This window comes from Ambystoma mexicanum, chromosome 5p (genome assembly GCF_040938575.1).
Source record: "Ambystoma mexicanum isolate Mex_15411 chromosome 5p, UKY_AmexF1_1, whole genome shotgun sequence".
In the NCBI taxonomy this organism is placed as follows: Eukaryota; Metazoa; Chordata; class Amphibia; order Caudata; family Ambystomatidae; genus Ambystoma; species Ambystoma mexicanum.
In genome coordinates this window covers 769,474,692-769,489,979 of record NC_090930.1, presented here as the reverse complement: position 1 = coordinate 769,489,979, position 15,288 = coordinate 769,474,692, and positions in this window count along the sequence as shown.

Here is a 15,288-nt window from a genome sequence, read left to right as displayed (position 1 = left end):
AGCTGGAGGCCACTTCGTAGTCATGCCCGGAGATGCAGGTTTAGGTAAAGATACATGGAACACCGGGTGTATAGGCAAAGATTTAGGCAAACACAATTTCATAGCAGTTGCAGAGATACATTTACTAATCTCATAGGGCCCCATGAACCGAGGAAGACATTTTTGTGAACCAATTAAAGACAAATTCCGAGTAGACAACCAAACTCTGTCCCCCACTTTATATTGAGGACCTTTCTGTCGATACCTATTAGCTTGACTTTTGTACTATCTCGTCGCTCTCTCCAGATTTTCTCGTGCCTTCCGTCTTACTGCAAGAAGCAACTGTTTGCGCTCGTGCAACACTGGCATGTTTTCCATTTCTGGCAAATATTCCGTTATCATATTCTGTTCATGTCCATATAAACATTCATTAGGTGCCATTCCCAAGGAAGTGTGATATGTGTTGTTATAGGTAAATTCTGCCAACCATAAAGCCTGCACCCACTAATCCCTGCCATCACCGAAATAGCCATGTAAATATTGCTCAAGTGTTTGGTTCACTCTTTCAGTCTGTCCATCGGTCTGGGTATGATAGCTGGTGGAAAGCGCACAATTGATTCCCAACATTTCACAAAAGGCACGCCAAAATCTGGAGGTAAATTGCGAACCCCTATCCGAGACAATACTTTTTGGCAACCCATGCAGCCTTGCCACATGTTGTAAGAATAACTCAGCCAATTTACCCACCACAGGTTTTCCCTCACAGGAATGAAGTGGACTTGTTTTGACAGAAAATCCACCACTACCCAAATGGTATCACATTGATTATCCGGCGGCAGATCAGTGATAAAATCCACAGAAATGTGTGTCCCTGGTTTCTCAGGAGTTGGTAATGGCTGCAGTAAGCCTCTTTTCTTAACATGCTCTGCCTTGTTACGTGCACAATTCTCACATAATTCCACATATCTCTCCATGTCCTGTCTTAAGGTGGGCCACCAGAAGTATTTTTCCAACATAGTCTGCATTTTTCTCAAACCTGCATGTCCTGCTAAGGGAGACTGATGACATGTGTATGAAGCCTTGTCTTGTAGCTCTTTCATTTGTAAATATAATTGCTTCTGATGATAAAGCAACCCTTCCTGTAGTGTTCATGCCGGATGACTGTCCCGCCACTCTAACAATTGTCGTGCGTTTCAAGCTTTCTTGACTAGTTCAATGACCTGTGTTGTAATGGCCCCAACTATTTTATCTGGCAAGATAACAGTCTTCACTTCACCTATTGTGTTATTGTGTGATCCAAATTTTGTTGCCTAGAAATCGCATCTGCCTTTCCATTTTTGCTACCTGGCCTAAAAGTAACCACAAAATCAAATTAATTAAAGTACTGAGACCATCGTAATTGTCTAGGACTAAGTGTGTGAGCCGTTTTAAAATATTGCACATTTTGGTGAGCAGTTACCACCACCACCTGATGCCTTGCTCCCAGTAAATAGTGTCGCCACTCAAGGAATGCAGACCGAATCGCCAGCAACTCTTTATCAGTGATGGAGTAATTTTGGTCACACCCTGACAATTTTCTGGAATAAAATGCTACAGGGTGCTATATTCCCTTCTCATCTTTCTGTGACAGAATGGCTCCTATCGCCACATTACTTGCATCTGTTTCAACTTGAAATGCCCTCTCAGTGTTGGGATGTTTTAATACGGGAGCAGGAGTGAAAGCTACCTTCAACTCTTGAAAGGCTTTCTACGTTTCAGAACTCCAAGTAAATTTCACTGCCTTCTTTAACAAATGCGTGATTGGAGTAACAATTTTAGAGGAATTACTGATAGAATCTTTTCTAGGCTTTGCCATTTATAGATGATTTATGTCCTTGATGCATTGTGGTGAAGGCCAGTCTCTAACCGCCTGCACTTTCTTAGGATCCATCACAATCCCTGTATTAGTCAAAATAAATCCCCAAAATTCCACCTGTGTCACATGGAATGCACATTTCTCTAATTTGACACACAATTGACAATCCTGTAATCGTTTCAACACTGTCCTTACATGTCTTACATGCTTCTCTGGAGATTCGGAGTAAATCAAGATATCGTCAATAAAAAACAATGACAAAAACATCAATGAATTCATGCAAAACTTCTTGCATAAAGAACTGAAAGGCGGCAGGAGCATTATATAAACCAAAAGGCCTTACAAGATATTCAAACAAACCAAACTTAGTTCTAAAAGCTGTTTTCCACTCATTCCCCTCTTTGACCCGTATCAGATGGTAAGCACCCCTTAAATCCAGTTTGGTGTAAACTTTGGCGGACCTCCCTCGATCTAAAAGAACTGAAATCAAGGATAACGGAAATCTGTTCTTTATAGTTACCTTATGTAAGTCCAGATAGTCAATGCAGGGATGTAAGGTCCCTTCTTTCTTGGGAACAAAAACTAAAGGTGAGGAGACTGGGGACATGGAATGTCTAATAAAACCCATAGCCAACATCTCATCTAAATATTCCAGTAAATACTGATTTTCCTTTTATGTGAGAGCATAAATTCTACTGCAAGGCAATTTTGCTCCTTCCTCCAAGTCAATAACACAATCATAGTGTCTATGCAGAGGTAATTGTTCAGCAATTCTCTTGTCAAAAACTTCTCTAAACTCCCTGTACTGTGCAGGAATTCCCTCTGTCACTGCTCCCACAATCTGATCTTCTGGCCTCTTTTCAATTAACCATGTTGCTGGTCCTGCTTCCGAAAAAATATGTTCTTGACATCTCTGCTCCTCAAACCACACTGTCTGCCTTTCCCAATCACTCCTCGGATTATGAAGAACCAACTAGGGCATTCCCAAAATTCATCCAAATTGAGGTGCTGCTATTAAGTCAAATGTAATTTCCTCTTTATGCCCATGTCCACAGATCATTTCCAATGTTTCTGTCTGCTTTCTTATAGGCCCTGATACCAAAGGTGAATCATCCACTGATTACATTCCTTCCACCTTGGTTTTGTCCAACAAAGGCAATCCTAACTGCTCTGCCAAAGTAATATCCACAAAATTGCCACTAGCCCCTGAATCCACCATTGCCAGGACCTCCTGTTTAGTTAAAGCAAAACATAACGTCACCAAAATGTATAAGTGAGAAGTCTTATCCCCGACTGTGTTTGCAATCCTTTTGGGGAATCTGATCTCCATCGGGCCTGTCACGTGTGTTCCCCTTAAGGCCGGCCCATCTCTTTTCCTGCTTCCTTCGTACTCCTCTGCCCTCCCCCACTTTTCTGAGGTGTATTGGGACATGTACGTATGAAATTTCCTGCTTGTCCACAATAGAGACACAATTTATTAGCCTTACGCTATTCCTTCTCTGCAGCTGACAAGGGTCCTCGTATACTACCAATTTGCATTGGTTCCACTTCACTTGTCCATCCTCCTCTAATCCTGTCTAAACGCACAAAAGGCCCTGTTTCCGGTCTCTTTTTATCTCTTTTCCTTTCATTCATGTGATGATCCAACCTTAAAGCTAAATCAATCATGGCTATGTAAGTGCTTGGTTGCGACTCCACTTGAGCAATTGCATCCTTCAGTTCCTCGCGTAATCCCTGATAGAATAAGAATGTTTGTTTTGCCACTGGTCACTCGGTCTCAATTACCAACCTGTTGAAATGGGTAACATATGTGACTAAATCCCGACCTCCCTGTCCTAATCCCAACAACTCCTTTTCTTGTGCTAATGAAACCTCTCGGCGATCAAATAACCTGCCAAATTCCCCTAGAAAACCATCCCAATTGTATAGTAAAGGGTCGTCTTTCTTCACCAACGGCATAGGCCATGCAGCTGCATCCCCTGTCAAATATGAAATTACAAAAGCCGTCCTGGCCTGAATGTATTCGAAAGCAGTAGGTTTACACATGAAATGAAGTCGGCATTGAGTAAGGAATGTCATGTACTTCCTAGGATCACCTGAAAAGCGCTCTGGAGCTGCCAATGGTACACTACTAGGAGGTTGGACAATTACGGTGGGATTCTGATTCTGGGAACCTCTCGCAGCACTAGCCCCCTCTAACAGGGTTTGCTGAGCTATAAAACTCTGTACTTGTGTCTTTAAAGTATCAGATTCCTGTCTTGCTTGTACTAACTCTACCTGAATATCCTGAAGCACCTTAAGCACATCCGCCAAGGCCGGAGTGGTCACCTCCATTTGGCTCGGGTGGTTGTAAGTATCCCAATCTGGGGGTGGCTTATTGTGTCAACAATCAAGTACACAATAATGGGGGAATGTGTGTCGACACTCTCCCCCGAACCACAGAAGCCGAATGTAGTCAACCCTCCACCTGTGGTTGGCACAGATACCTGAAATATAAACACAGGAAACCACGTGGCAACCAGTGGGGGGAAGAGGGTTAGGGAGAGGTTGTGGACGGGAGGGGGTATGTTAGCGATACCAGATAGAGGATTAGGAAATGCCTAGGTTGGATAGGACCAGGGAAGTAACAGGGAAAAACCCTACACTTTCTAATATCTTGTGGAGTACCATAGAACATAACACAAAAACTCAGACCACCAATACTACCCCTTAATACAGGTCACTGATGCACTTCCTAGAACACTTGCACTCCCTAATACCCCTTGATACAGGCACAGGTTGTCATACAGTTACAGGGACCACATATATGCAAGCAAAAATGAAACAGGCTAATGGGATGTCATCCCAACATGAAGAACATAACACATGGCCTCATGGGCAAGCAGTAGCAACACTTAAACACATAAAACATGTATAGCCATGGACCTAGATCAAACACAAACATTGGACTGTGTTCCTGAACACACTCGGAGTAATCGAGTTAACAGCACTGATACTCAAATGAGGTCTGTGCATCCTTCCAGTGCTAGTGCCACAGGAATTTAAACACCAGTACTCCATAAATTCAATATGACAGGCCTCCCATTCTTTTTCTCTCCGGACCCTAATACTGGAAATCAATGAGTTCTACATCCATAGGCAAGGAACATTAAGAGTTCTTCCCTTTTTTCAATAGAGAATACCATGAATCTAACACCAACATGAACCCGTGAAAATCAAACTAATTCAGAAACCCTTCCCGCACTTATCTTTTCGTCCGGGAAGCTTGCAAGCATTCCCGGACGTAATCTTGCGTAGCCATGACAGCAGCACGGGTCCTTCTTCAGCCGCTGCACATTCCAAAGGGCCGCTCAGGGAAAAATAAAGTACCGGCATAGAACCCGCGTGTGTCCTCTTTTCACTGCCATCCGCTCGAATTGCCTGCTCAGGGAAAAAAAACAATTACAGGCGCGAGCGGCTCTCCTGAATCCTCCGGCATGGCTTTGCCTCACAAACCAGAATAAGCCACACCTGCCATGCGCTGTTGGCCCTTGATAAGCTGTTACTAATTAGTGTCAGCTGGCCACACGTGCGCACGGCAAGAACTACTAGATGTCCCAGAGGCTGCTGGGAAAGGTAGTTTCTTGGCCTACAATCAGTTCTCTAAGCTTTCTGAAGTCCCTAACACCTCTTCCGTCTCCACCACCCCATAGTTCTGACATTACCTCCTCTCCCAGGGCCCTTCCCAGGACCTGTGTTATCCTGATGTCGCCGATTAAATTGTTTGACCAACCTCGGAGCATGTACTGCATCTGCTGGTTCCCAAAAACAGTCTTCTGGTCCATAACCTTTCCATTGAATCAGATACCAGAACTGACGATTCCTTTTCTTTACATCCAGAATACGCTGAACTTCATATTCTTTTTGACCTTCTTTCATGATAGCTGGAGGCCGCTTCGTAGTCATGCCCGGAGCTGCAGGTTTAAGTAAAGATACATGCAACACTGGGTGTATAGACAAAGATTTAGGCAAACGCAATTTCATAGCAGTTGCAGAGATAAATGTACTAATCTCATAGGGCCCAATGAACCAAGGTAGAAATTTTCGCAAACCAATTAAAGACAAATTCCGAGTAGACAACCAAACTCTGTCCCCCACTTTATATTGAGGACTTTTCTATCGATGCCTATCAGCTTGACTTTTGTACTGTCTCGTCACTCTACAGATTTTCTCGTGCCTTCCGTCTTACCGCAAGAAGCAACCGCTTGCGCTCCTGCAACACTGGCATGTTTTCCATTTCTGGCAAATGTTCCGGTATCATATTCTGTTCATGTCCATATAAACATTCATTAGGTGCCATTCCCAAGGAAGTGTGATATTTGTTGTTATAGGTAAATTCTGCCAAGCATAAAGCCTGCACCCACGAATCCATGCCATCACCCAAATAGCCACGTAAATATTGCTCAAGTGTTTGGTTCACTCTTTCAGTCTGTCCATCCGACTGGGGATGATAGCTGGTGGAAAGCGCATAATTGATTCCCAACATTTGACAAAAGGCACGCCAAAATCTGGAGGTAAATTGTGAACCCCTATCCGAGACAATACTTTTTGGCAACCCATGAAGCCTTACCACATGTTGTAAGAATAACTCAGCCAATTTACCCACCCCAGGTATTCCCTCACAAGGAATGAAGTGGGCTTGTTTTGACAAAAAATCCACCACTACCCAAATGGTATCACATTGATTATCGGGCGGCAGATCAGTGATAAAATCCACAGAAATGTGTGTCCATGGTTTTTTCAGGAGTTGGTAATGGCTGCAGTAAGCCTCTTTTCTTAACATGCTCTGCCTTGTTACGTGCACAATTCTCACATAATTCCACATATCTCTCCATGTCCTGGCTTAAGGTGGGCTACCAGAAGTATTTTTTCAACACTGTCTGCATTTTTCTCAAACCTGTGTGTCCTGCTAAGGGGGACTGATGACACCAGTATAAAGCCTTGTCTTGTAGCTCTTTCGTTGGTAAATATAATTGCTTCTGATGATATGGCAATCCTTCCCGTATTGTTTGTGCCGGATGACTGTTCCGCCACTCTGACAATTGTCGTGAGTTTAAAGCTTTCTTGACTAGTTCAATGACCTGTGTCGTAATGGCCCCAACAATTTTATCTGGCGAGATAACAGTCTTCACTTCACCTACTGTGTGATCCAAATGTTGTTGCCTAGAAAGCGCATCTGCCTTTCCATTTTTGCTACCTGGCATAAAAGTTACCACAAAATCAAATTCATTAAAGTACTGAGACCATCATAATTGTCTAGGACTAAGTGTGTGAGCCGTTTTAAAATATTGCTAATTTTTGTGATCAGTTACCACCACCACCTGATGCCTTGCTCCCAGTAAATAGTGTTGCCACTCAAGGAATGCATACCGAATCGCCAGCAACTCTTTATCAGTTATGGAGTAATATTGCTCACACCCTGACAATTTTCTGGAATAAAATGCTACAGGGTGCCATACTCCCTTCTCATCTTTCTGTGACAGAATGGCTCCTATCGCCACATTACTTGCATCTATTTCAACTTGAAATGCCCTCTCAGTGTTGGGATGTTTTAACACGGGAGCCATAGGGAAAGCTACCTTCAACTCTTGAAAGGCTTTCTCCGCTTCAGAACTCCAAGTAAATGTCACCGCCTTCTTTAATAAATGCGTGATTGGAGTAACAGTTTTAGAGAAATTGCTGATAAATCGCCTATAAAAGTTGGCAAAGCCTAGAAAAGATTGTATGTCCTTGATGCATTGTGGCAAAGGCCAGTCTCTAACCGCCTGCACTTTCTTAGGATCCATCCCAATCCCTCTATTAGTCAAAATAAATCCCAAAAATTACACCTGTGTTCCATGGAATGCACATTTCTCGAATTTGACACACAATTGACAATCCTGTAATCGTTTCAACACTGTCCTTGCATGTCTTACATGCTGCGCTGGAGATTCAGAGTAAATCAAGATATCGTCAATATAAACAATGACAGAAACATCAATGAATTCATGCAAAACTTCTTGCATAAAGAACTGAAAGGCGGCAGGAGCATTATATAAACCAAAAGGCCTTACAAGATATTCAAACAAACCAAATTTAGTTCTAAAAGCTGTTTTCCACTCATCCCCCTCTTTGACCCGTATCAGATGGTAAGCACGCCTTAAATCCAGTTTGGTGTAAACTTTGGCAGACCTCACTTGATCTAAAAGAACTGAAATCAAGGGCAACGGAAATCTATTCTTTATAGGTACCTTATTTAAGGCCCGATAGTCAATGCAGGTACGTAAGGTCCCTTATTTCTTGGGAACAAAAAATAAAAGTGAGGAGACTGGGGACGTGGAATGTCTAATAAAACCCATAGCCAACATTTCATCTAAATATTCCAGTAAATACTGATTTTTCTTTTCTGTGCGGGCATAAATTCTACTGCATGGCAATTTTGCTCCTTCCTCCAAGTCAATAACACAATCATAGGGTCTATGCGGAGGTAATTGTTCAGCAATTCTCTTGTCAAAAACTTCACTAAACTCCCTGTACTGTGCAGGAAGTCCCTCTGTCACTGCTCCCACAATCTGATATTCTGGCCTCTTTTCAACTAACCATGTTGCTGGTCCTGCGTCCGAAAAAATATGTTCTTGACATCTCTGTTCCTCAAACCACACTGTCTGCCTTTCCCAATCAATCCTCGGATTATGAAGAACCAACCAGGGCATTCCCAAAATTATTCCAAATTGAGGTGCTGCTATTAAGTCAAATGTAATTTCCTCTTTATGCCCATGTCCACAGATCATTTCCAATGTTTCTGTCTGCTTTCTTATAGGCCCTGATACCAAAGGTGAATCATCCACTGATTGCACTCCTTCCACCTTGGTTTTGTCCAACAAAGGCAATCCTAACTACTCTGCCAAAGTAATATCCGCAAAATTGCCAGTAGCCCCTGAATCCACCATTGCCAGGACCTCCTGTTTAGTTAAAGCAAAACATAACGTCACCAAAATTTATAAGTGAGAAGTCTTACCCCCCACTGTGTTTGCAACCCATCTGGGGAACCTGATCTCCATTGGGCCTGTCACCTGTGTTCCCATTAAGGCCGGCCCATCTCTTTTCCTGCTTCCTTCGTTCTCCTCTCCCCTCCCCCACTTTTCTGAGGTGTATTGGGACATGTACGTATGAAATGTCCTGCTTGTCCACAATAGAGACACAATTTATTAGCCTCACACTCTTCCTTCTCTGCAGCTGACAAGGGTCCTCGTATACTACCAATTTGCATTGGTTCCACTTCACTTGTCCGTCCTCCTCTACTCCTGTCTAAATGCACAAAAGGCCCTGTATCTGGTCTCTTTTATCTCCTTTCCTTTCATTCATGCGATGATCCAACCTTAAAGCTAAATCAATCATGGCTGTGCAAGTGCTTGGTTGCGGCTCCACTTGAGCAATTGCATCCTTCAATTCCTCGCGTAATCCCTGATAGAATAACACTGTTTGTTTCGCCACTGGCCACTCGGTCTCAATTACCAACCTGTTGAACTGAGTAACATATGTGACTAAATCCCGACCTCCCTGTCTTAATCCCAACAACTCTTTATCTTGTGCTAATGAAACCTCTCGGCGATCAAATAACCTGCCAAATTGCCCTAGAAAAGCATCCCAATTGTATAGTAAAGGGTCGTCTTTCTGCACCAATGGCATAGGCCATGCAGCTGCATCCCCTGTCAAATATGAAATTACAAAAGCCGTCCTGGCCTGAATGGAGTCGAACGCAGTAGGTTATGAAATGAAGTCGGCATTGAGTAAGGAATGTCATGTACTTCCTAGGATCACCTGAAAAGTGCTCTGGAGCTGCCAATGGTACACTACTAGGAGGTTGGACAATTACAGTGGGATTCTGATTCTGGGGACCTCTCGCAGCACTAGCCCCCTCTAACAGGGTTTGCTGAGCTACAACACTCTGTACTTGTGTCTTTAAAGTATCAGATTCCTGTCTTGCTTGTACTAACTCTACCTGAATATCCTGAGGTGCCTTAAGCACATCTGCCAAGTGGTCGCCTCCATTTGGCTCTTGCGGTTGTAAGTATCCCAATCTGGGGGTGGCTTATTATGTCAACAATCAAGTACACAATAATGGGGAAATATGTGTCGACACTCTCCCCCGAACAACAGAAGCCGAATGTAGTCGACCCTCCACCCGTGGTTGGCACAGATACCTGAAATATAAACACAGGATATCACGTGGCAGCCAGTGGGGGGAAGAGGGTTAGGGAGAGGTTGTGGACGGGAGGGGGGATGTTAGGGATACAGGATAGAGGATTAGGAAATGCCTAGGTTGGATAGGACCGGGAAAGTAACAGGGAAAAACCCTACACTTTTGAATATCTTGTGGAGTACCATAGACCATAACACAAAAACTCAGACCACCAATACTACCCCTTAATACAGGTCACTGATGCACTTCCTAGAACACTTGCACTCCCTAATATCCCTTGATACAGGCACAGGTTGTCATACCATTACAGGGACCACATATATGCACGCAACAATGAAACAGACTCATGGGATGTCATCCCAACATGAAGAACATAACACATGGCCCTATGGGCAAGCATTAGCAACACTTACAAACATAAAACATGTATGGCCATAGACCTAGATCAAACACAAACATTGTACTGTGTTCCTGAACACACTCAGAGTAATCGAGTTAACAACACTGATACTCAAATGAAGTCTGTGCATCCTTCCAGTGCTAGTGCCACTTGCATTGAAACACCAGTACTCTACAAACTCAATATGACAGGCCTCACGTTCTTTTCCCCCCAGAACCCAATGCTGGAAATCAATAAGTTCCACACCCATAGGCAATGAACATTAAGAGTTCTTCCCTTTTTTCAATAGAGAATACCATGAATCTAACACCAACATGAACCCGTGAAAATCAAACAAATTCAGAAACCCTTCCTGCACTTATCTTTTTGTCTGGGAAGCTTGCAAGCCTTCCCGGACGTAATCTTGCATAGCCGTGACAGCAGCGCGGGTCCTTCTTCAGCCTCTGCACATTCCAAAGGGCCGCTTAGCGAAAAATTAGTAAGTACCGGCATAGAAACCACGTGTGTCCTCTTTTCGCTGCCATCCGCTCAAATTGCCTGCTCAGGGAAAAAAACAATTATAGGCGCGAGCGGCTCTCACCAATCCTCCGGCATGGCTTCGACTCACAAACAAGAATAAGCCACACCCGCCGTGCGCTGTTGGCCCTTGATAAGCTGTTACTAATTAGTATCAGCTGGCCACACCCGCGCACGGCAAGAACTACTAGATGTCCCAGAGACTGCTGGGAACGGTAGTTTCTTGGCCTACATACAGTTTTCTAAGCTTTCTGAAGTCCCTAACACCTCTTCTGTCTCCACCACCCCATAGTCCTGACATTATGCTTGTAGCAGGCGGCTCTGTTAGGCGACCGCTGCGAAGCCCAGACGCCATTTAAAGCCCGGACTGTAACGTAGTGCTTCAATATACAACGGATTTAGTAATTTATATTATTGAGGTCTGTAATCTGCTGTTATATTGGTAAATGAAAAAATGTGAGTTGCCACTCACCCACCACCCTAACAGCCCAACAGCCGGTCACTTGGCAATTCACTTCGCAATGCGCACGCAATGCGCGTGCACACCTTATTTGAATGCTTAGTCACAGGGTGTGATGTGAGAGAAGAGGGCGTGTTGGTGGGCAGGTGGGCGGGTAAAGTAGGTGGATCCTCTCTAAACAGGAAAAGAGAGAAGAAAACAGCAGTAAGTACCTAAAGACAAGGGTACGTTTCTCAAACACAAACACCCGAAGCAATATAGAAGTCCTTTTTAGTACTAGAATGCAAGTCCTTTTACCCACCAGCAACAAATGTCCATGTTGCGAGGGTCCACTGCTTCCTCTTAGTGACTAATGCGGCATCAAGTATAAAGCTTGATGTATATTCCAATGGCCAGTATTTTAGGAGCGAAGGAGCGTGCAGCCCAACACTTGGCAATTCACTTCGCAATGCGTGTGCACACCTTATTTGAATGCTAAGACGCAGGTTGTGATGCGAGAGAAGAGGGTAGGTTGGTGGGCAGGTGGGCGAGTAAGGTAGGTGGATTCTCTCAGCAGCAAATGTCCATGTTGCGAGGGTACGCCGCTACTTCTTAGCGAATAATGCGGCAGTAGAAAGCTTGATGTATATTCCAATGGTCAGTATCTGAGGAGCATAGCAGCGTGCAGCCCAACAGCCAGTCACTTGGCAATTCACTTCGCAATGCCATTTGTCCCGTGCAATTTGGGGGGTTGTGCAAAGCCAATTTAATGAAATGTGTATATTTCACCTTGACCTTCACTTCACCCGATATGCTCATTTCTGGCGATGTCTCATCCAATTGCGTTTGTTGAGGAGTCCCCCCACTTTAATTTTTAGGACTTGACCCCTGGATGAAACGGCTCTAAAGTAGAATGCAGAGCATTCCATCAGAGTGTAGCAAATAGGCAAAATAAACAAAAGCAGGAGGCGGTGCAGTGGGACAAAGAAACATAGATTACAAAGGAGCTACGAGCAGAGAGTATGGCAGTAGAATATTGGCAATACAGTCAGCGAGGTAGTACAGACAACACCTTGGATGGAGAAATAGACAAGGTGCAGGAACTTTAAAAAAATAGTGTTTTTTCATGGAGAGCCATGTGGTGTACCTTAGTAAAGATTGAGAGGATCTGGGTAGCCTGAAAAGGATGCATGTCGCAAAGGTGAGAACTTTGTTGAGGGCACTGAAGGAACAGAGGGGAAGACCGTTGAGTAGACCGGCACAGTATTCCAGGTTGCTGAGCACTATAATAGAGATCAGCGTTTTATTAGATTGGTGCATGAGTTGCTCGTGCATTTTTCAAATGTTTCGGAGGTTGGGCCTGTCTGCGCTAGCAGTGGGCAAGATGTACTGTAATAGTTAGAGGTCATTTCCAGAGAGAACCCCAATGTTGCGAGTCATGGGTGAGGGCGGATGAGGAAGTCTGGGAAAGGGAGATGACAAAAGGGAGAGTTGGTTTGAGTTTGAAGGCAGGCAGAACGATAGCTTCTAACTTAGAGAAGGTAATTTTGCAGCTGTGATGAGCTGACAGTTAAGCACTTGTTTCATCATTCAGACTTTGCAGGAGTGACGGACGAGAAAGAGAAACAGATCCAGATACCAGAGCGGACCGTTGAAACCAATGGATGAAATTTGTTTACCCAAGGTGGTGTTGTACAGGGTGAAGATGAGTTGACTTAAAAGTGATCCTTGGGTAAACCACACTGTCAACCGAAACAGCGTAGCACCAATTTGAATGTCCTGACTTTCTTGCATGTGGCGGTTAAGTGTGGTAGCATTGATAGGCAGGTGCTAATGTTATGTTATACAACTATTAGTCTACTTATGAGAACAGTACCTGACTCCTAAAGGTGCTAGGCCTTCGGACTCTTCGGGGTCTCTTTGTGATGGCAATGCAAGCTACTGTGCTGTGTCCTGGTTCTATCACCAGACGAATGTTCTGGGTCTGCCTGGTTATAGGAGCAGTTTTGGGAAGGAGAAGGTCAAACGGTGCACTTTGCATTCAAGCACAGGAAACTCTAAGTAAAAGTACTTTACCAATGAAGACGATCATTTGATCTTCCTAATCAGAGGCAGGCTAGTGTACCTCGATATCTGGAGATTTGGTGCAGGCAATGAGGAGAAAGAGATGTGATTGACTCTATCCCAGAACCACTGGCCTCTCATTGGCACTGACCTGACCTATCACACAATCTCAGGATTACTTTTTGGTCTGTTTTTAAGTCTAACAAATAAATTACTGGCATCAGGGCTTACATATCGTAAAGCTGAGGTCAGTCATGTTAAAATGCTAGAAAATTATTTGTATCTGCTTTATCCTCTGCTGTCTCACTCAGAAAACCTGTGCAAGAGGCCTTGCTGGTAAGTGATCACGTGAACACTGGTTCAATATCGATGGCTCTGGTCACTGAAGAGTGAGTGTAAGAGTAATAAACTCATGCCTGAAGATTCCACCAGCCTACTGCCAAGCCCATCATTCATTAGGACATTTTGGCTGTGCAGTCTATCATTCCTTCATGGGTCGATTGCTCTCCAAGTGTACTCATAGTCACGTGACCATTGGAACATTATTGCGATCACTTCATTGGCATCTCAAATGCTTTAAGAACTATGCAGTTCCTGTTAGGGAGAATTCTCCAGAATGGCTAATTTCCCTTACCTGTTGAGTTCCTCAGCAGCTTTGCTGGATTTCTAGGGTTTAATTTTTTACCTGGTAAGAGTGTGGGCCTTTTTCCAACTCTTACATGTGTTTTGCTGTATGTTGTACATTTTTGTGGTCATGGACTGTGGAGCCTCACCCACTCCATAGGCATTGTTGCATGTCACCCCTTCTGGGGGACATGGTACCCTCCAGTGTTGGTGTCATGGTCACATGGGGTAACCATGTGACCATTCAAATAAATGGGACGAGCCGCTTCCGGCACGTCAGTCGATTCCATTCTTGATTCCTGTGTCTTTATTGGTACACCATGCTGGTGCTGCACAGTATGTATGGGGCCTAGCCACATGGCCTTCCCTTCGGACGGTGACCCTGCTGGGCAACACTATCCCCCTGTGGATGTCGGGACCATGTGAACATGGTTGAATGTGCAACCCCGCCTGGGTGCCCCCAGAGCCGGGGCTGCAGTGGGCTGGATGCCCCCAGCCCCCGTGTGGAACTCCAGTGATCCGGAGAAGGCACGGTGATCCCTTCTCAGTGCTGGTCTGTGTGAACGCAGCCCTGGTTATCACATTGGGTGATCCCGACGTCTGTGGGGCCCGCTACGGTTACCTGGGGGCAGGCCCCCAAAAGGCATCATCTTTTTACTGTGTGTCACACAGCACCTTTAGTGCAGTGACACAAGGTTGTCATTTTAAACTCCCCACTTTAAAACTCCATGTTTTGGGACTAACTACTGTCTCCCAGAACATGTAAAGTTGCCATTCACTTTACTAGTCTTTTTAAATCTACAGACCCAGTACACCCTATCTTCCCATAGAGTACTGGAAGGGTTAATAGTTATCCCTTTTTGTCTGATTCTCATGGAACATTATTTCGTTCCCCTTTCTCTAAGATTTGGCTGGTGGCAGTGGTATCTACTATTTTTATTCTACCGCAAGCTATGAAATTGCCTCGGTACCATTTGAGGCTATGGTGGTAGCCTCAAACTCTAACCCGCTGGACCCCTTTAATTTTTATTTGGTTCTGGTCGGGTTTATTCGCCATTTCTTTTTGTAAAGGTCTTTCTCGTGTTTTACTCTGCACGCCAAACCAGGTTTGGTTCCATTGTTTGCCGTCCTTTGGCATCTGCCAAGAAGCCCTCCTAAGGTGCCTTAGTGTCTGGGTGGATAGGATTTGA